The following is a 19516-nucleotide window of genomic DNA, read 5'->3' as shown; positions in this document are numbered from 1 at the left end:
TGCGGATAATTTTAAATTGTTCAATGAGACCCAGGGTACCTTACTCAAGCAGCTTTTAAATCAGGTTTGACACGTTGGATACAAAGTCCATGCAGTGTCAACACCAAACAGTGCGAATTCTTACACTAAGAGGCTCTAATGTCAGGTTTCTCCTTGTAAACTATGCAATCCTCAACCAGCTTGCAAGGGAACAACTTATTAACACTGTGTGTTACTGATCAAACCCACCAGTCACGTTGCACAAAATGCACACAACTGAGAATTCAAAAGGAAATGGATAGATTCCTGTTCAACAGGTAGAAAATGGTGACTTGTCTAATGCAAAAACAAAAAGAAAGATTAAGCTAGTCTTTGCCAGTTTTTAATGTGAACCTTTTTCCTGTTGTATTACACTAGGGTTTTCATATAAACTATCAATCAACAGCTTTCACCCCACGGTATTTCCAAAATTAAGAAATATTCCAAAGCGTGACCAATGGAAACTATGATGAGAACTAGTGGAGGGAAAACAAAGACAAGGATGCTTGAGGAAGTGGAGAGCACCTCTGGGGAAATGTAGAGTGCTCCACAGAAGGCACCCCTTCACGAATAGATAAGACGTTAAAATATTCGGAGCAGATAGCAAATTTGACTTTCGGTGATTATTGGAGAGCTCAAGAGTTTTTCCTTTTCTAAAGAAAGCAAGTGTTCCCAGACATCTTTGAGCAGCATTGACAATCCAAAGTGAAACTTTTCTTCCAGATGTAAAACCAGTAGCTGCTGAAGAGAAATAATAAAGCATGCCAAAATATCCACCCCAATAGATCTCTCTGTACATCGAAGTACATAGAATAAGAACAGAAGTTGCCGTAGAATGCTCTGCTGGTCATGCAAGTTCTTGTGAACAGATAAACAGAGCTTACATGATAATATTTCAGGTCAATTTCTTTTTATCAGAACAAGGCTAGTGGAGTGATTACTATCCATAAAGGCCTCTTGGAGTCTAGGTCGGGCTCTGGTTTGTGACACATTTCGAGTCATTATCCACGAAGTCCAGATAAGTTTTAAGTGGTTTGTTTATTAACACACAAAAGACTTGTAGTGATCTCGAATAACATAACATTCCAGTAATAGTGACAATAAATAAGGACTCTTGTAAGAACCTTCTTTAACATTCTATGAAATGACTAGAAATAACGGTAGTAACAGTCAACAGAAAATAGGCGAGCCTCACTCACCCTTCCTATACGACCCACCACCTCAGTTGATGGGCTAACAAACTCTGAGTCTCTCGCACGCCCAAACCCCTGCGCATGCTCCAAAATGATAAGAGGAAAAGCGCGTGTGCAAATGCAACATGGCGCAGACGGCAGGGTCAACTCCAAGGATGTCACCAAAGCCCGCAGCTGGTCAATGGGACGCCACTGACATCCACAACCAACCCAGGAGAGGTAAGTAACCCCCTTTTGGCCCTGACAACTAGGTTAGGGATTGAGTGCATTTAAACAGAAAACCTACATTAAAGGGAACATTTGGTTCCGAGATGGAAAGAATTTAAGGGCACTGTTGTGATTGATGTGAGATTAAATGACAAATAATCTGTAGTAATGTTGTTAAGTAAAGAAAGGCTTGGTCTAGAAAAGGCATAAATGGTTCCAGTGACATGAAGACAATCAAGCAGTAGAAGGTGAAGTGGATTGTCACATTTCTACCAAATGCCTGTGCTTTTTGCACTGCATCTTCTGGCACCAATACTCCCTCGAAAACATAGCTGTTACATTCCTTCATTAAATCTGGTTACCATGACCAACTAAATGGGCTGTAAATGTACTCCACTGATATTCATTATGACAAATTAATTCTCTTAGTTTGCTTTTGTCATTCATCCAGTTAGTTGTTTCAATGCATGGTGTTATACCAAATGGTTTAATGGCTGACTACTTTCCCCAGAAGGCTTTCTCTAGACTAATCCCAATTTTGATTTCATATCCCAGAGAGAAAGTAGAGACGTTCACTCGTCTACAAATAGGTTTAATGGTTAAAAAAAAAACTATGTGAAAGCTATTGGAGTGGAGTTATATTTGGTGGGGTATAATGGTGCGTGGGGAACGTTCAGACACGAGGTTGGCTTGCTTTCTGCCACGGAATCTGTATTACAAAGTGCTGAAAGTTCAAATTTGTCATCAGAATCCATTATTGGCAACACACAAAACCCTGAGATTCTCTTTCCTGTGAGCCAGGCAGAATTTATACTCCTCGGTATCCATAAACTCTACTCAAGAGATACAAAAGAGAAAAACGCAAGCAAAGAAATAAATGTAAATAAATTGACTGTGCAATAAGAGTAAAAAGAAATATTCAGTAATAAATAATGTGCAAGGTTAGAGTCCTTAAAGGAGTCTCTAATTGAGTCTGTGGTTTAGAGACTGATGGGAACCTGTTCCTGTTATGAACTTGTTGGTATGAGCTTTGTGGCACCTCTTCTTCTTTCCTGATGGCAGCAGTGAGAACAGAGCATGTTCTGGTTGGTGTGCATCCTTGATCTTTGCTGTTACCCTCCAATGGCAGTGTCCCACGTCTTCTTGATGGTGGGTGAGAATTTTGCCTTGATGTCTTGGGCTGTGTCCATTAACTTTTGCAGTGCTCTCCACCCAGAGGTAATCATGCCCCCATACCAGGCCACGATGAGCACACTTTCCACGACACATCTGCAGAGGTTCCATAGAGTTTCTGATGTCATACCGAACCTCCATGAACTCGTCTCAATGCTTTTGTCACAATGACATGAGTATGTTGGGTCCAGGAAAGGTCTTCAGAGAGACTGACTCCTGGGAATTTAAATTTTCTCACCCGTTCCCCCTCTTATTTCCCACATTGGATCGTACACCGCTGGTTTTCCCTTCCTAAAGTCTACAATCAGCTCCTTGGTCTAGGTGACGTTGAGTGAAAGATTGTTGTTAATGTACTATTAAGCCAAGCTTTCAATCTCCCTCCTGTCTGCTGACTTATCCCTCATTTTTGTACAGCCCACGACTGTGGCAACATCAGCAAATTTGTAGATGACGTTGTTGTCATTCAGAGCCATAGGTGTAAAGCGAGGAGAGCAGGGAGCTGGATACACTGCCCTGGATACACTACCCCTGATTGGGGTCTGGAGTCAAGGAAATTCAGGATCCATTTACTTAGTTTTCAACCCAGGTCTTGGTGTTTACGGATTAGTTCTGAGGGGATGATGGTGTTGAGTACCAAAATGTAATAAAGAGCATCCTGATGCTTGCCTTCCAGGTGCTCCAGGGCTTTGTGCCAAGCCAGTGAGGTGGCATCAACCTGCTACTGTGGTAGGCAAATTGGAACAGATCCACATCGCTGCTCAGACAGGAGCTGATATGCTTCAACACCAGCCTCTCAACGTAAAGGTTGTGGGCACAGCAAAGGTCATCACAGGAAAAACACTGCCACCGGGGAGCAGCTGCAATTATCAAGGATCCAGACCACTGCTGCCATCAGGAAAGAGGTCAAGGTGCCACAAGACTCACATCGCCAGGTTCAGGAACAGCTGCTCCCCCTCCACCACTGGACTCCTCAACAACAAACTCAATCAAGGACTTATTTAAGGAGTCTTACTTTGCACTTTATTGATTTTTTTTCTCTCTGAATTGCAGTTTGTTTGCATTTGTTTATTTGTTTACATGCGTCCATTTTTTTTGCACTCCTATTAAATGGTCATTCTACTTCACCGCAGAAAAAAGAATCTCAGGGTTGTATGCGATGTCATGTATGTACTCTGACAATAAACTGAAATCAAAACATTTCATCACTCGAAATGAAAGGTATGGCCACTGTAGAGCTCGTCGAAAGAACCAAAGACTTGTTGATCCAAACCAAGGCTTTTATTAGCAAAAGTCCGGAGCTCTTCACAGGTGGCCGACCAGTCCGGAATGATCCGACCTGGCTAGGGACACAACCCTTTAAGGCCCAGACAATAGGTGTGGCTTAGCTCTCAGCCAATCGCTGTAAGCACAGTCTAGATACAGTTACTATATACACTATGTACAATGGTGATAGACCTGTACTATCACAGCCACAGAATGGGATCAAAATTTACAACACTCACACAATATTTTCAGTCTTTTACAAACATTAATTTATGTGATCCTGTATAGTTACCATATTTGATGGCATACAGGACCCACGGCATACAAGTTTTCCCTCCCCGACCTCCCCATTTTCAGCTGGGGATATTAAGAATTTTTTTAGTGTATTTACAGGTAAAGTCGGTGAACGGGTTACTCCTGCAAGGCCGCTTGTAGATAACACATGTTTTTGTACCTTCACTCACCTCCACGGAAGCCCTCCTGCCTTAGATGGCCGAGTCCTCACTGTGTTGGGCTGAGATAGATAGGCACCGATGCGAGCTTGTGGCCTGCCGCCAGCCTCCTCAGACATGAGCAGCAGCAACAACATGTCCTCCTGCCTGCTGCATGACGAGGCTCAGGCTGCTTTCCACTGCGTAAATGCCGATCAGTTGACCTGCGTGCCGGGACCTGTACACGCGAGGGAGGGGGAGGTGAAGGGAGTGAAGTCAGTCACCAAGGCAACAGGCAGGGCCCACCACTGTGGGGAGCAGGTCCTGCCATTTGATTGACAGGCCCACCAGGACATGCACGTTCGCACGTGAGGGAGGAGTGGAGGTCAATCACCAGGGCAACAGACCGTTGCGGGAAGCAGGCTGAGCCCTCAGCTTCAGCAGCCGTTCGCTCACTGCCAGCAGCCACCGCGCCTTATTCAATTTGCTTGGGGCTCAAAGTGGAACCTGATCACCGAGGTCCAGCGCTCCCCTCAAAGCAAGCGATCAATCGTCCCATTGTCGTGCTGGCTGGGGCCGCCATGGTTGGCCTCCTCACCAGGGGTAGTGAAACCACAGGCCACCTGAGGGAATGAGGCCCGCGAAGTTTCCTGGATGGCCGCAGCACCTCCATGGGCTTCTTGAAGCTGGGCGAGTAGCCAGTGACCTCCTCAATTTCAACTTGGCATTTCAGACCCAGAGATATTTTTGATCCAATTTTTAGGAAAAAAGTGAGTCTTATATGCCATCAAATACAGTACCCAGCGAGATGGTCTTTTGGGAAAGAATTGAAAACAAAGTCACTGGTGATTCTCCAGCCTGATACCACTGCTGGGTCTTCTCCACACCTGATTAAAACAAAGGAACTGACATTTTAAGTTGATACTGCTATGGATCATAATAATCTCTGGATATGAACAATATATCAGTGCAAACAGCTTGTCCAAAATTTGCAACCATTAAGACATTTGTAAAGCATCAGGGTACAAGTCTTATTCTTACCTGCAATATTTTCTAATAATTTGTCCAGGGATTTATCCCTTTAATCTTTCCCCAAGAAAGATCCTGTTAAAAAAAAATTGCCAATATTTTTTCAGTTATTTTCATTCTCCGCACCTTAAAAAACTTCAAACCAAATCCAAGTGAAAATTTCAAATAAAATCAAACACTTTTCTCCCATCGTTGAAATCTTAGATATTAATTTATTTGTTTGTGGAACGTTCTTGGACACTGAGTGAAAACTCAAAGTACAATTTTAGTCTCTTCATCCAAAAACGACATATTAAAACATTATTTCTTTGAGCTGTTCACTTAAGTGTAGCTGTCTGTATTTTGGAGCTTGTTCATTATAAAACATTCTGCCCTCAAATAGTATCAGGTTGCAGAGCCCCGGCCTGATTAAGTGGTTTACTATTTCTTTAAAAGGTTCAGCAACTTAGACTAAAAACAAATATCTTGAATCCATCACAAGGGAAAGTTGAGACCCTTCAAAATCACTACGTAGTGTAACACTTAGTTGGTCAGCTCAGGAACTGTTAATAATGTTTATATGTAAATAAAATAGCATCACCTTCCACATTCTCAATATGTGAAGGGTTTTTATTCACTAATGATGGAAGGGTTCCTGACCTTTAACAAATGTGCAGGATTAGTCTCATTTCCTATGGCACACAGGCAAACAATTCCAACTTTCTCCATTTTACTTTGCAGATGGTGATTTGGATGTGAAAACAGGACTGACAAATAAATTAATCAAAATGGCATCACTGGAGACACAGTTTGCACATCGACCTTTGGGTAAGTGAATTAGAGCAAGGTTTGACTGCATGAAAAGGAATGTTACCCTCATACAACGAGCTCAACTCCTCACATCTTGAAAAAATTTAAACTACGATTACTATAATCTGCCATTTTTGGACCTGAAGTAGTCCTGTGTTATATCCTCAGTAACAAATCCGTTACAAGTCCTAACATAGCAACTGTAAGAGTCTGACATGCTACTTCGCAACCTGTGAATCTGCATTGCTGGAAGACAGTGATATGGGGTGATGAACGAACATCAGACAAACATACGTGTCTGATGTTCAGAAAACATAATCTCATTAAAAATAATCCTTCCACAGATTGAACGTCGGGTCCTGAAAGGTGAAAGCTGCGTTGAATCAAGGACACCTGCCAGGGATTAAAATGATAATTGAGCTAGAAACAAGTCAATGCTCAACCACAGCTTTGAAAACTGCAACATCCCAAAGATGTTTCCGTCAACTTAATTACAAAAAAAATACCATTGTCCTGTTATTAAAAAGTATGCATCAATTAAGATGAATATCTCTCTCGCATTCTCAAGTTCTGCCTTCTAACTTTTACATTCCTTATTCTGTCCAGGTAATCGACAACTCAATTGAATTTTTCTGATTCTCCCTTTTTTTTTAACCTCTTTCCCTTATTTTCTCCAATTCCCCCATCACCCATTCTCATCCCTCCCTCCCCACTATGGTTCTATCCACCTGCACCGCACACATTTAATTCATCAGAATCCACCCCCCCCCCCCCCAATGTCTTCACCTCTCCTCGGTGATTCACATTATCACCAGATCCCAGCATTGGTACCCTGCATGTTCCTGTTTTTCACCCTCCCTTCCTCTATCTCCATCTGCTTCATATTTTCCACTCATCTTAGGGTCTGCCTAATGCAGGCTTAATGGGCCAAGAACCATAATTTCTTTCCATGAAGGATATCGGTGAGCCCAGATCAGTTTTTCGAACAAACTCATAATTTTCATCTTACCACTGAAGAAACTAGATTTTGGTTCTAATTCCAGACTTATTCAATCATTTGAATTTAAAATTTGCAGTTGGGATTCAAATCCATTTTCAAGGACTCTGCTTGTCCAGTAACAAGCCATTCCACCACTGATCTAACTCACAACAATGCTACTTTGACAAGTACACATGAACAGTAGTGAATCTTTGTGCAAACCTCTGAACAAATCTATTTTATTCACGATTACTAACTGGCACGATACGTCTTGGCCCAGGGCTGCTAAAGGATGCATTTAAACAACAAGGACCAACAAAAAAAAAGTATGTTTTAATTTTTTTTTCAAGGTCCAGCTTTGCAAGAGTAGGCCACATGGAATAAATTCAGTCTCAATGGGAGAGGAATAACATCTATTTGTATAAAAGCTCTTCATTCAGCCACTGACCAAAGGAAGCCACCCCAATGTGCAGTGAAATTTCATCTAATTTACTAAGAATGTAACCTTTCTTTAGATAGCTGTGGAAACAACTTTGCGTTTTTCATGTTAAATGCACACTTCATAAGAAAACATTGTAATACCAACAGCTTTTCAAAACCCAAATATAATTCTCCCAAAAGTACAGAACAAATTTAATCCTGTGAGCAGACAGATTGGATGGATGCATTCAGAATACGACTGCTCCCCTACAAATTGTTAGGCAGAGAAAAACACCTAAAGCAATTGGCGTTGAAATTACCAAGTGACAGATGACAAAATAATTGCAGCAAGGAAGTGCATTCTAGAAAAAAAAACGACCAGGCACGTTTACACAGGTTTGACAACTTCCAATGGCAAGTTTTACACAAAGCACTGTTTACCTCATGGTTCCTTGATGGAGATCTCACAGGTCCTTCTGCTGAACGTTGTAATCGTGACAATTTCAGGACATGATTCAAAAATAGGACTCTGGCCAAACAGAGATGAGTGGTGTCAATAAATTGCTCTGTCAAGAAAATGTGTTGCTAAATGTTGTTATCTGAGAAGCCCTTTTCAGCTTTAAAGAATAATATTTTAATCTTTCTGTTTTTACTTTGTTTGATAGATTGTATCATAAAAAATTGGTTTCTATGCCCTAAGTACTATAACATACAAAGAATAACATTAACTCATTCACTACTAAAGTATGTGATCTGGCATCATCTGAGCTAAAATCCTGTACCCAGAATGATGCCAGATGGCACTGTTATTGCAGCTGTGCTGAGTGGATGTTGGCTCAATATTGAGTGACACATAATGGCAATGTGCAAGGAATGATTCAGAATATTATTATGTTTTTAATCTAAATATAATTTATTGTCACAATATTTTGTTTATCATCCCTAGACTTGTATCATATTCTTATTAATTGTCACATCAATAAACATGCACAATAAACAATACATGAGCATTTAAAGATTTGGAAAATGACACAGTCTGGGAAATAGAAAGTCACATTGAGCAGTTACTTCACCTTGACAGTACTTCCAAGATACAGGAAAGAAGCTTAATGTTGATACAGATGGTTTGCTATAAAAATGTCCTGAGTCACCTCTCCCAAATACCCTGGGGCCGTGCAAAGACTGCCACAACAAAAGGGAGCTCATTCATTCATTCAAATTTTAAAAAAAGGTACATCTTTAATAACTGAAAGCAATAGAAACTCCCACACTTAGAAAAGGTAATCTTCTTATGCATGGAGAAAACATCATCCCCACTTCACAATTGAATTCAATTATTATAAGTTAACAATTGAATTCAATTAATAATCTTTGTAAATCAGTTGCTCAGCAAGAAACAGGCCCTTTAGCCCATCACATCCCTGCCAACTTTGTGGCACATTCACATGGATTCAATTTGTATGCATCAGATCTGTATCCTTCTATACCTTGTCTATTTAAGTGCCTTCATAAATATGTTTTCAATGTAGCAATTGTCTTTGACTGCACCACCTCTTCCTCTGGCAGTAAGGTCCAGATATCAATGATCCTCAGTGTATAAAAAAAACCTTACCCTTCAAACGCCCTTCCTCTCACAAAACTATCTCCTCATTTTTGTTAGATCTACTATGGGGGAAAAATTCTATCTACCCCATCTCTGCTTCTTATTATATCTATACCTGTCACCCTGCCCCTCCGCCCCCCCCCCCCCCACCATCCTCAGCCTCCTTAGCTCCAGCAAATCTAATCCAATCTCTTCCCATAACTACAATTTTCCAATCCAGTTAACAGAATCTCCTCCATACTTTCTCCAGTACAACTGCCTCATTCCTGTGGAGCGGTGACCAGAAATGCACACAATACTCCAAGCGCATTGTAACCAATATTTTGTAAGGTTGCAACATAATGTCCAAACTTCTATATTCTAAGCCCTGTCATATGAAAACAAGCATACCATATGCCTTTGTCACTACCCTATCTACAGTGTCGCCACTTTCAAGAGACAATGCGCTTAAATCATCAACATCATACCATTTTTACTGCGTGGCCCCTTTTTCTATTTGATAGCATTCCATCTGCCTATGCTCCACCCAATCTGATCGATATTCTTTTTCTGTCTTAAACAACCTTCCTTGCTCTCCACAACACGACCAACTTTCATGCCTTCTGCAAATTTGCTAATCATACCACCTCTACTCATGTACAAATAACAAGGGTCCCAGCAGTCGTAGACTTCCAATCAGGAAAAAAATCCTTCCACCACCACGTCTGACTCCCATCATCAAATCAAATTTGGATCCAACACTCCTTGGATCCCAGGTGCCTTAACCTTCTAGACCAGCCTACCACACGTACTTCACTAGAGCCAATATTTACCCCCTTACCTTCAACAATCAACTTAATTACATCCTAAAAAAAATGCAAATTAAATTAGCATTTAAATCCTGCAACAGCATAATATTTTAAAGATAATATACATAAAGTAAGCATGCGCAATTCAGCGTGTTGACAAAGAGATGAAAGACTGAAACAAACTAATCTTGTTATGTATGGTGCCTGAGTGTAAAAAAAATGTTTCTCCATTTCTCAGGGAGTTAATCTATGCAGCTGGTCAAATGTCACAGCATTTCAAAGCATCTGCTGAAATCTTTTCATCACTGCTCATATTGAATATTGAATGAGGTGTAGCTACAATTAAAAACTGTTACGCTTGCTTTAAAACAGCTTAAAGATTGGATCCAGTGGCTGTACTACATTTGACCATGACAGCCATCTTTTGGGGCAGTTGCTGACCAACATTCCCAATGGTCACAAAAAAAATACAGAATATTTTAAAATATATTGAAGGCTTTGAGAAATTGAACACATTCACCAAAACACATCAGTTTATTGCACGTTATTGGGACAGCAATAAAGACTATATACATAAGCTGCATTCCAAAATTTATTAACCATAAATATCAACTATTCAAATAACAATGCTTAAGGGTAGATATTCAAATTATTCCCAAATGCAGGGTAGTTTGCTTAAAAAATATTGCTTTACTTAAATTACAGAGAAATTAAAAATTCAAACTCTTTCTGAGTGGTGACTCTGTTTGGAGTCGTCCATTATTTCTGCAGTCGTTTATTTCTTGCCACACAAATTTCCTTTCTATGAAAGCCAATTTTTTTTTAGTGAAAATAAACAAATGGTCTAATTTTCATCTAATTAAGCAATAGTTACATATTTGATTTAGCGTTTACCACTTAGCCTGTGCGGAACTTGGCCACTCTTCATGTGTCAATCTTCATTTTCACCTTGACTGCATCTGGAAATATTGAAAATAAACCTATGGATTTTTGTACATCTAAGCATGTATTAAAATAGATGAAGTGCCAAAGAAGTAAAAAAGCAGAACATGTGCAGGTGAAATACGAGATCACAAACCTGCCACCCAAAATCATTGGAAAGGAAAATCCGATCTGCCTCAGTGACTCATCTTGTGCTTTCCTTGCCTACCAGAATGCTGCACTTTAAATAGATTTGAAAATCGATATTTGATTTAGTGCTCTTAAATTTAGTTTTATCAAATAACATATGTTTACGTATGATAATTTTTACATTACCTATATAAATGTAATTTATATTCCACCACCTGTTCATCTTTTATTTTGCCTTTGAAGTAATTGTAACCTATTTTCACCACAGATAAAATCCACTTTCATTCTTATTTATTAATCTTATCTCCAATATCCTTCTATTCCTTCGTTTTTTTTGAAAAATGTATGTAAAATACAAAATAAATCGAAAACTACCCCATACTACCCCCTCCCCCCTCCTAACTACCCCACCCCTTACAACCCTTCCCCCTTGGAGCTTATTAAAAAAAAACACACACATAAAATCATTACAGTCTGTTGTGTGGTATGTCAACTGTTTGCATCTTTAAACACAAATAAAATATTTACTTAACAGATATAAAGTCCACATTTTAACAAAAGAAGTATAGTTATTTCGCAAACTACACATTATCTTCTCTAAATACAAACATGTTTGAATTTCTTTATGCCATCTTTAGATACTCAATTCAACATAATTTTTCTAAGTTATAGCAATACATTTTCTAGCCACCGCCAATCCTAATCGTATAAATGCAATCTGAGGTTTTTCCAAACACAAATTAGCCAAGATATTCTTCATATAACCCAATAAACACACCCACTTTCAAGTTCTTATTCCATTTTCCTTTGAATGGATTTCATCTGCTCGCCTCAACTACTCCTTGTTGGTGACAGTTCCACATTCTAACCATTTTAATTAGAGCTTCTAAGGAATTTCTTATCAGATTTTTTGGGTGACTTTTTTATTAATCCACGATCTTGCATTTAAGTTGACATGGTGGAGACCAAGTTGAAAACAGGCCAAGAGGTTGCAAGGAATGAATGTCTCGGGAAGATTATTATTGATGATTTTTGCATGCAGAGAGATCTTGGATTCCATTGTTTAATATTCTCTCCCAGCTGATCAGCGAATGAATCTTCAAATACCAGGTCTAACCATAGTTCAACCATTTTTCAGTTCAGCACTCCTGTCTCAACTCACCATTCACATGGCACCTTGGATGGATCAAAGCATCCTCATACAATTAGCACTACTGTCGGTTTCGCACCCATATCTGATGGTGTCAACAATTCAACTATGGGTCACTCAAGAGGCAATCAATGGACAGGCTATCTATCTCTTATCCCCCTTCAAGGAGGCAGGGATAGCCCTGAGATGGCCATAGCTGAAGCCATGAAATAATTGATAATGAAGTTATTTTCATACCTAATCCTCCTCCCAGTCCGCATTCTCCTCATTCATACAAGTTCTTCTGATACACAACCTGGAGTTATTGTAAACCTACCTTATGCCCCATTCTTATCTTTGACTTTCCTACCTTCTGTAATCTCCATTCCATCTGGTCTGACAGGATATGAGGATGAAATAGGCAGGGGCTGTATCTCATAATCTTAATCCCTAGCTTAGACACTGACACTAAGGATACAAATAGAAGAAGTGAGATCCAGGTGTACAAATCCACTTGGGTAGCTTGTAGCATTCTTGTGAATTGGAGCACTTCAACGCAGCAAGTCAAACTGATGGGTGTACAGGAGGAAATAATGTAGTGTGTTATGCTTGATAGGTAAGAGAGCCCTTCTCTTCCTTCTTTCGGCAGCTAGTCCAAATTTGTGTTCCATATGCTCTCAGATGTGCTGGATTCAAAGGGAAATGATTATCCACTCTCATATGAGAGTGCCAAATGATTGACTGAAACCTTCAAATAAGCAAAGGCTCCCTCAGCACCACTCTTGGGGGGCATGCAACAATTACAGTAAGGAAACCCGCCATCTTGGCCCCTCTAGTCCCACCTACCTGCTCCCTGTCCATCACCCTCCAATTCCCTCACATCCATGCACTCATCCAAACTTCTCTTAAATGACAAAATTGGCCTGCTTGCAACCACCTCTTAGTTACATTTGAAACTACAATGTAAAATATCCAAAAGAAATTAACTGCAAACTAACCTGTATGTTCTTGATGATTCCTTAAAACACCCTTGGTAATGATTCATTTAGCGTAAGGAAGAGAGGGAATTCCAGAATGACAATGTATGATTTGCCTATGCAGCAAATTTCTGTTTGGTGTTTAATTTCTTGGTTTATCCCATAAATTCACATTACTACATAAAAAGTGGCTGGCCAAGTGAGACTTAATTTTAAAAAAAACCTAAGATGGTGAATTAAACTCCAGAATGAGAGTGTTTATTGACTGGCAGTGGCCTGTCCAGTCTGCACACAGGCAGGGTTGAAGCCACCTTCAAAACGCCTGAGCATGCATCAAGCTCTGTTTTGGTTCCTCAGTAGTGCCTGTATCATCCACACAATGAAGTGATTCCAAGCTCAGTTTGATCTCATTTTCATCATTTTTACCCTCTCAAATCCTTTCCTACCCTTAAAGGCTTCTAGTAGGTTATTCCTGAGAATTTTAATGTATCTTTTCTGATTGTTGCAGCTTCTGGATTCAATTATCATTCTTGTAAATCTGTAGCAGCTTCTCCAGAACCTTGATATGCTATTTAGAATTTGAAGGCCAAAACTGTTCACAGAACTTCTGTCCACCATTTTGTTCGGGCACCTGCCCACATTTTGCTCACACCTCAATGAAGGGCTCAAGCCTGATACATTGGTGATGTATCTTTATCTTTGCTTATAAAGGACACCCTTTGACCTGCTGAGTTTCACCGGCGTTGTTTTTACTTCAGCTACGATGTCTGCAGACTTTCAAGTTTGTCATCTGATTGTACAAGAACAACCCAATGAAACAGTGTTCTCTAGTCCTCAGTGCAAAACAAAAGCAGACATATGACTAGACATAACACATACAAACAATACATATGTAGGACACGTATTAGATCTATAAAAATAAATAAATATTGATTCGTCAACATGAGAGTCTCGGGTGGTTGGTGTGTGCAGTTCCTTTGGTCGTTCTGCATTCTCACTGCTCATGGGAAGAAGCTCTTCCTCAGCCTGATGTTCCTGGCTCGGATACTCCTGCATCTCTTCCCCAAGGAGAGCAGCTAAAAGAAAGGATCTTCAATGATTTTGAGCGCCCTCTTCAGACAACTATCCTGGTAGATCACGTCAATGTGGGGGGGGGGGGGGGGGGAGTGAATACTCCAGTGATCCTCTCTGCATCTCTTATGGTCCTGTGGATTGACCTCCAATCCATTTCTCTGCAGCAACTGACCCACACTGTGATGCAGCCGGACATGCAAGAGCTCTTATAGGTTGACACAATGGTGACCAGAAGCCTTGCCTGCTTCAGTCTTCTCAGGAGGTGCAGTTGCTGTTGTGCCTGCCCTCCTGATAAAGTGGGAGAAACTGTGCATCCGTGATAGGCCATTAGTTAAGTGAACTCCAAGGAACATGGCGCTCTCCGCTCTCTCTTCCAAGAATTGTTGATGTGTAGTGGAAGGTGGCCATTCCTGGTCCTCCTGAAGACCACAACTATCTCCTTTGACTTGTCCACGTTGAGATTCAGGTTGTTGCTCTCGCACCATTTCACGAGATTTCCCACCTCTTCTCCGCAGTGCCACTCATCGTTGTTGCTGATGAGGCCAACGACTGTCGTGCCATCTGCGAAACTTGATGACGCCATTGGAGCTGGATCTGATGATGCAATCATGGGTTGGGGCAGTGAACAGGAGAGGGCTGAGCTTTGCTCTTTTATTACTTGATCACCAACATTTCTACCTTTCACTGACTTGTTTACCAATACCCACAAATTCTGCCCTGTCCTTCAACACTATTTGGATAGTTGGTTTCCAAAGTAGGTCTATTTATTCTTCCATCCAAAGTGGCATCATATCTCTCTTCCAAAGTATATCTCACACTTCTCTCCAGAAAAGTCCATTTGCCTATTTTGTGCGCATTCTGCAAGTTTATTAATGTGTTCCTTCTATAAATTAGCCGCACCACTCCCTACCCACCCACAAGCTTGCTGTCAAATCTTGTTTTTTTGTTTGATGTCAAATTTCTAAAGGAAAAAGTAATGAATGTATATTTTTGCTGCATTTAGAACCCTATAAATGTGTTGGATTCTTAAAGGAACTACCTTCATTCTGTCAAAGGATTCCTTTGAAACAGAATACTTTAGCAAAGCAATACCATATTTAAGCAAAGCTTTTCCAAAGCAACTTCATAAATATTAACTAACGCTCCAACAGTAATGGCTTTAGCAAGACTTCCAACTTAAGTGGCTGATTATCAACTTTGTCTTTTAAAGACTAGGAAAGGGGAAGGATCTATTTAATGTACAGCATTATAATTTTTGCTGAAGAAACCCAAATAATTCAATGCTCGACGCATTTTATTAAATGCTTTTGCCACATATCTTTTACACATAAAAGTCCTCGGGAGTTTCTGTTGAAATGTTAATTACAAAGCTCTCGGAGTAAACAATGAAATTTACAAAATGAAAATAATCACAATTAATCTCGTTTTGGACCAGTTTACTTTCCTTTGCTCACATAAAGAAACCATAAATGTTCTGTAAATGGAAAATCCATTCCAAATGCAACAGCAATCTGTGAAATTAAATCTATGATTTTTCCCTTTTCTCAGAAATGTTTTTAAGAAATCAGATCAATTTTTTTGGCATCTTAACACAATGACCTTCCTGTCTCACGTGCAGCCTATTAGATGCACTTAATTGCTTGATCCCATCTCTACTTAGCTGTGGGGTCTTCAAAGCTCCAGCCAACAATCATCCAATGTTAGGTTGAAAGCAAACATCCAAAGACAGGAGATGCGACCAATTCTGATGTTATTATAAAATGTCTCACTGCTCAGCGAGCAAAATACTGACACGCCAAGCAACCTGTCAGCACATTGCGAATTAGGGAGTCACGTGACGTGGTTTTACATTTTTGACCCCTGACCCTCTTCTGCCAATTGACCAGAGCAAATTGTTCATGTGCCCTGGAGCCCAAAGTAAATAACCCCAGCACTGAGCTTGGACGAACTGATATTTTTTTAGAGAGCTGATGTGCTTTCAGAAAAGATTATCATAATAATCGACAATAGATTGATTAAAACTATGCTGAATTTTTAAAAACTGTGAATTAAATTAATTTGTATATATTATCTTTGCTTTGTTATTTCAATACAAAACAGCTGTTAAAATTATCTGACAGGTTAAATACATTTTAAAATGCCATGAAAAATATTTAAATTCCCCCATCCTACTCTTCAAAAGTCACTAATGCTCCTCAATATACAAAATAAAACAAGGTTTAGTCCAATTCACTGCACAAATGTCAGATGTTAATGGAAAAACAACATTTTGTGTCTGAGTGGCAAAGTGCCATGGTTTAAACTGAAAACAAACACAATTTCTTTAATATGTGTGGACGACAAAACAATTTGAGATGAGTGTAATTTACATGCGAATTGTATGAGATTAGGCCGTATGTCTTTCAAAACAGTTCTGCTGGACAACATTCTCAGAGACATTTTAGTTTCCAGAATCTATCATTATTCATTTGTTGCTTTGGCCTGACAGTTTTACACTGTATAATCCTCACAGAAATTACCTTCTCAATAAAGACATCCCTTATTTATTAAGTGTTCCTGCTTGCTGTTTTCTATAAATGTAGATCGCATGCACATTTATTTTCCCAGTCCTATAAATTTTAACGAGCCATATTTTCAACAAGTACACTACAGGAAATATATATACAACCTCATCATTGTGGCATTTAGTTGTGTTAAGTTGTTCATGATGGCTCAATTCATAGCTCCATTACACATTTTATAAACACTGGCTCCAGCTGAAAGAACAGCAGCACACAACAGACTTGAGAGCTGCAAAGGGCATAGCAATTGGAATGACGAATGTATAATCCATGGACAATTATTTTTTTGGAGAAAAGGTGTTGGGTCCAATGTTCATAATCTTCTCAATGCAAAGAGGAGGGCAAAGAAACAGACCCCCAAAAGCATTGTTCAGGATGAAAGTCCACAGATGTTGGGGTCGATCGCGATACACAAACGTGCTGGAGAAACTCAGCATCTTTCGGAAGTGAAGGGGAACCAACATTTCTGGCCTGAGCCCTTCATCAGGCGCCAGCGAGAACATGCAGACGTTAAAAAGTACCGACTTGTGAATTTGACAGCACAATGGTACTGACCAATGCAAAAAATTAAAACCTCTCATGAATTGACTTAACGGATTTGACTCACACAGTCAATTACTGAATTAGAGGACCTGGTGCACTCCAATCTTTAACTATTGAGAATAGAAATGATAAAGAGGCGAAGGTAACATTGACTCCTAATTCAGTTTTACACTGAAGACATGATCATCATCATGGCAGCTCTGTGCAAGTGACAAGTGTGAAAGAGGGTGCGTTGAAAGCAGGATGTTTGAAATTTTCAAACACGAATGATTGAACATATTTCTGGAAATTAGTAAAAATATGAAATCATGGTAACTTTGGACGTTTTGCAGATGGCTTACAGTATGATAGAAAACATGTGCATACTTTTAAAAGTGAAAAGAACCACAGAAAACCATCTGTAATATCACAGTAAAGGACCAGTTCAAAAGGACCAAATAATATTAACAGCAAAGGTCTGAGTGAAAAGCTTTTTAACACTGAATGGAACTATAGTTTTGTAATGTATTAATCTTTTTGTTGGGTTTCGTTGAATTCCGTCACTTTGGTTCCATCTAGTGGAACTAAGTATTATTGATTCTTCTTTGGCTTGGCTTCGCGGACGAAGATTTATGGAGGGGTAAATGTCCACGTCAGCTGCAGGCTCGTTTGTGGCTGACAAGTCCGATGCGGGACAGGCAGACACGGTTGCAGCGGTTGCAAGGGAAAATTGGTGGGTTGGGGTTGGGTGTTGGGTTTTTCCTCCTTTGTCTTTTGTCAGTGAGGTGGGCTCTGCGGTCTTCTTCCAAGGAGGTTGCTGCCCGCCGAACTGTGAGGCGCCAAGATGCACGGTTGGAGGCGAGATCAGCCCACTGTGGCAGGCACCAAGAGCTTTCTTTAGGCAGTCCTTGTACCTCTTCTTTGGTGCACCTCTGTCACGGTGGCCAGTGGAGAACTCGCCATATAACACGATCTTGGGAAGGTGATGGTCCTCCATTCTGGAGACGTGACCTACCCAGCGCAGTTGGATCTTCAGCAGCATGGATTCGATGCTGTCGGCCTCTGCCATCTCGAGTACTTCGATGTTAGGGATGAATTCGCTCCAATGAATGTTGAGGATGGAGCAGAGACAACGCTGTTGGAAGCGTTCTAGGAGCCGTAGGTGATCCCGGTAGAGGACCCATGATTTGGAGCCGAACAGGAGTGTGGGTATGACAATGGCTCTGTATACGCTAATCTTTGTGAGGTTTTTCAGTTGGTTGTTTTTCCAGACTCTTTTGTGTTGTCTTCCAAAGGTGCTATTTGCCTTGTCTATTGTCTGTTGTCTATCTCGTTGTCGATCCTTGCATCCGATGAAATGGTGCAGCTGATAGGTAAACTGGTTGACTGTTTTGAGTTTTGTGTGCCTGATGGCGATGTGGGGGTCGGCTGGTAGTCATGGTGGGGAGCTGGCTGATGGAGGACCTAGTATTATTGATAAGGAATCATTAATGGTACAGGTAAGAACCAATGTAAGAATGACCAAGATCATTGGTCTTTGGCAAAGCATAATCCAACAAAAAGTGAGATGATCTATAAACTCAAGATGAGGCTTGGACTCACCACCAGAAGGAAGAGCAGCTTCTTCTCTGCTCATATCAGGACAGCTGAACGTGCTTCTCTGCTCATATCAGGACGGCTGAATGTGCTTCACGCGAGAGAAATCATGTTGCCCTTCCCGCATTTCAACTGATCTTTCACTGTATCCCTCCCTGTTCACTACTGTGTTTTCTTCTGTTGCACTTAGTGGATCACATGCAAAACAAACCTTTTTACTTGGATACATGAGACAATAAACATGAACTCGAAAGCAAATTTGACTTTATATACGCACAACCGATAAGATACCACAAAATCACCCATAAGGATTTAACACGGCATTCATTGTATTGAAACAAAAGGAGTCGAGTGCACTTCAAATCATTGCTTTTTTTTTCTTATCTTTTTAACGTATCAGATCAAATAAATGATACTTTAAAAGTCAATCCAACTTGACCTTAACATTAGTGGTCTCAAGATGAGCTTAAGTGTAGTCTGATGATGTTCCTGCTGATGGCAGGTTTGGGAAGTAACGCAGCAGGAATCAGAGGAGGAATGAAGAGCATGATTGGTTATTAAGCGTGTTACAAAGACTCCAAAGATGGAACCTTGAATAGCTGCTGAACATTTACGTTGGATGCATCCCTCCAGCATGGCAATTACTGAAGTGCCAAGAACTACATTACTTTGATGTTGTCTTTGAACTCTTGG

General features: G+C 40.3%; 1 long non-coding RNA gene across 1 annotated transcript in view; it reads right to left on the bottom strand.

Annotated features, from left to right (window-relative positions):
• LOC138764193 (uncharacterized) overlaps positions 1-19516 on the bottom strand; it is a 52549-nt gene extending 33033 nt beyond the window's left edge. Inside the window, exons 1-5 of the long non-coding RNA XR_011358046.1 lie at positions 18830-19516; positions 10972-11055; positions 10788-10852; positions 7944-8031; positions 5327-5389 (exon numbers count right to left, since the gene is read on the bottom strand). This is a non-coding gene — a long non-coding RNA (uncharacterized lncRNA). The remainder of the gene's footprint in view (positions 1-5326; positions 5390-7943; positions 8032-10787; positions 10853-10971; positions 11056-18829) is intronic.

The sequence above is a fragment of the Narcine bancroftii genome, chromosome 5 (assembly GCF_036971445.1).
Source record: "Narcine bancroftii isolate sNarBan1 chromosome 5, sNarBan1.hap1, whole genome shotgun sequence".
Classification (NCBI taxonomy): Eukaryota; Metazoa; Chordata; class Chondrichthyes; order Torpediniformes; family Narcinidae; genus Narcine; species Narcine bancroftii.
Note: the sequence above shows the minus strand (reverse complement) of the source record. Positions and strands in the feature narration are given on the sequence as shown.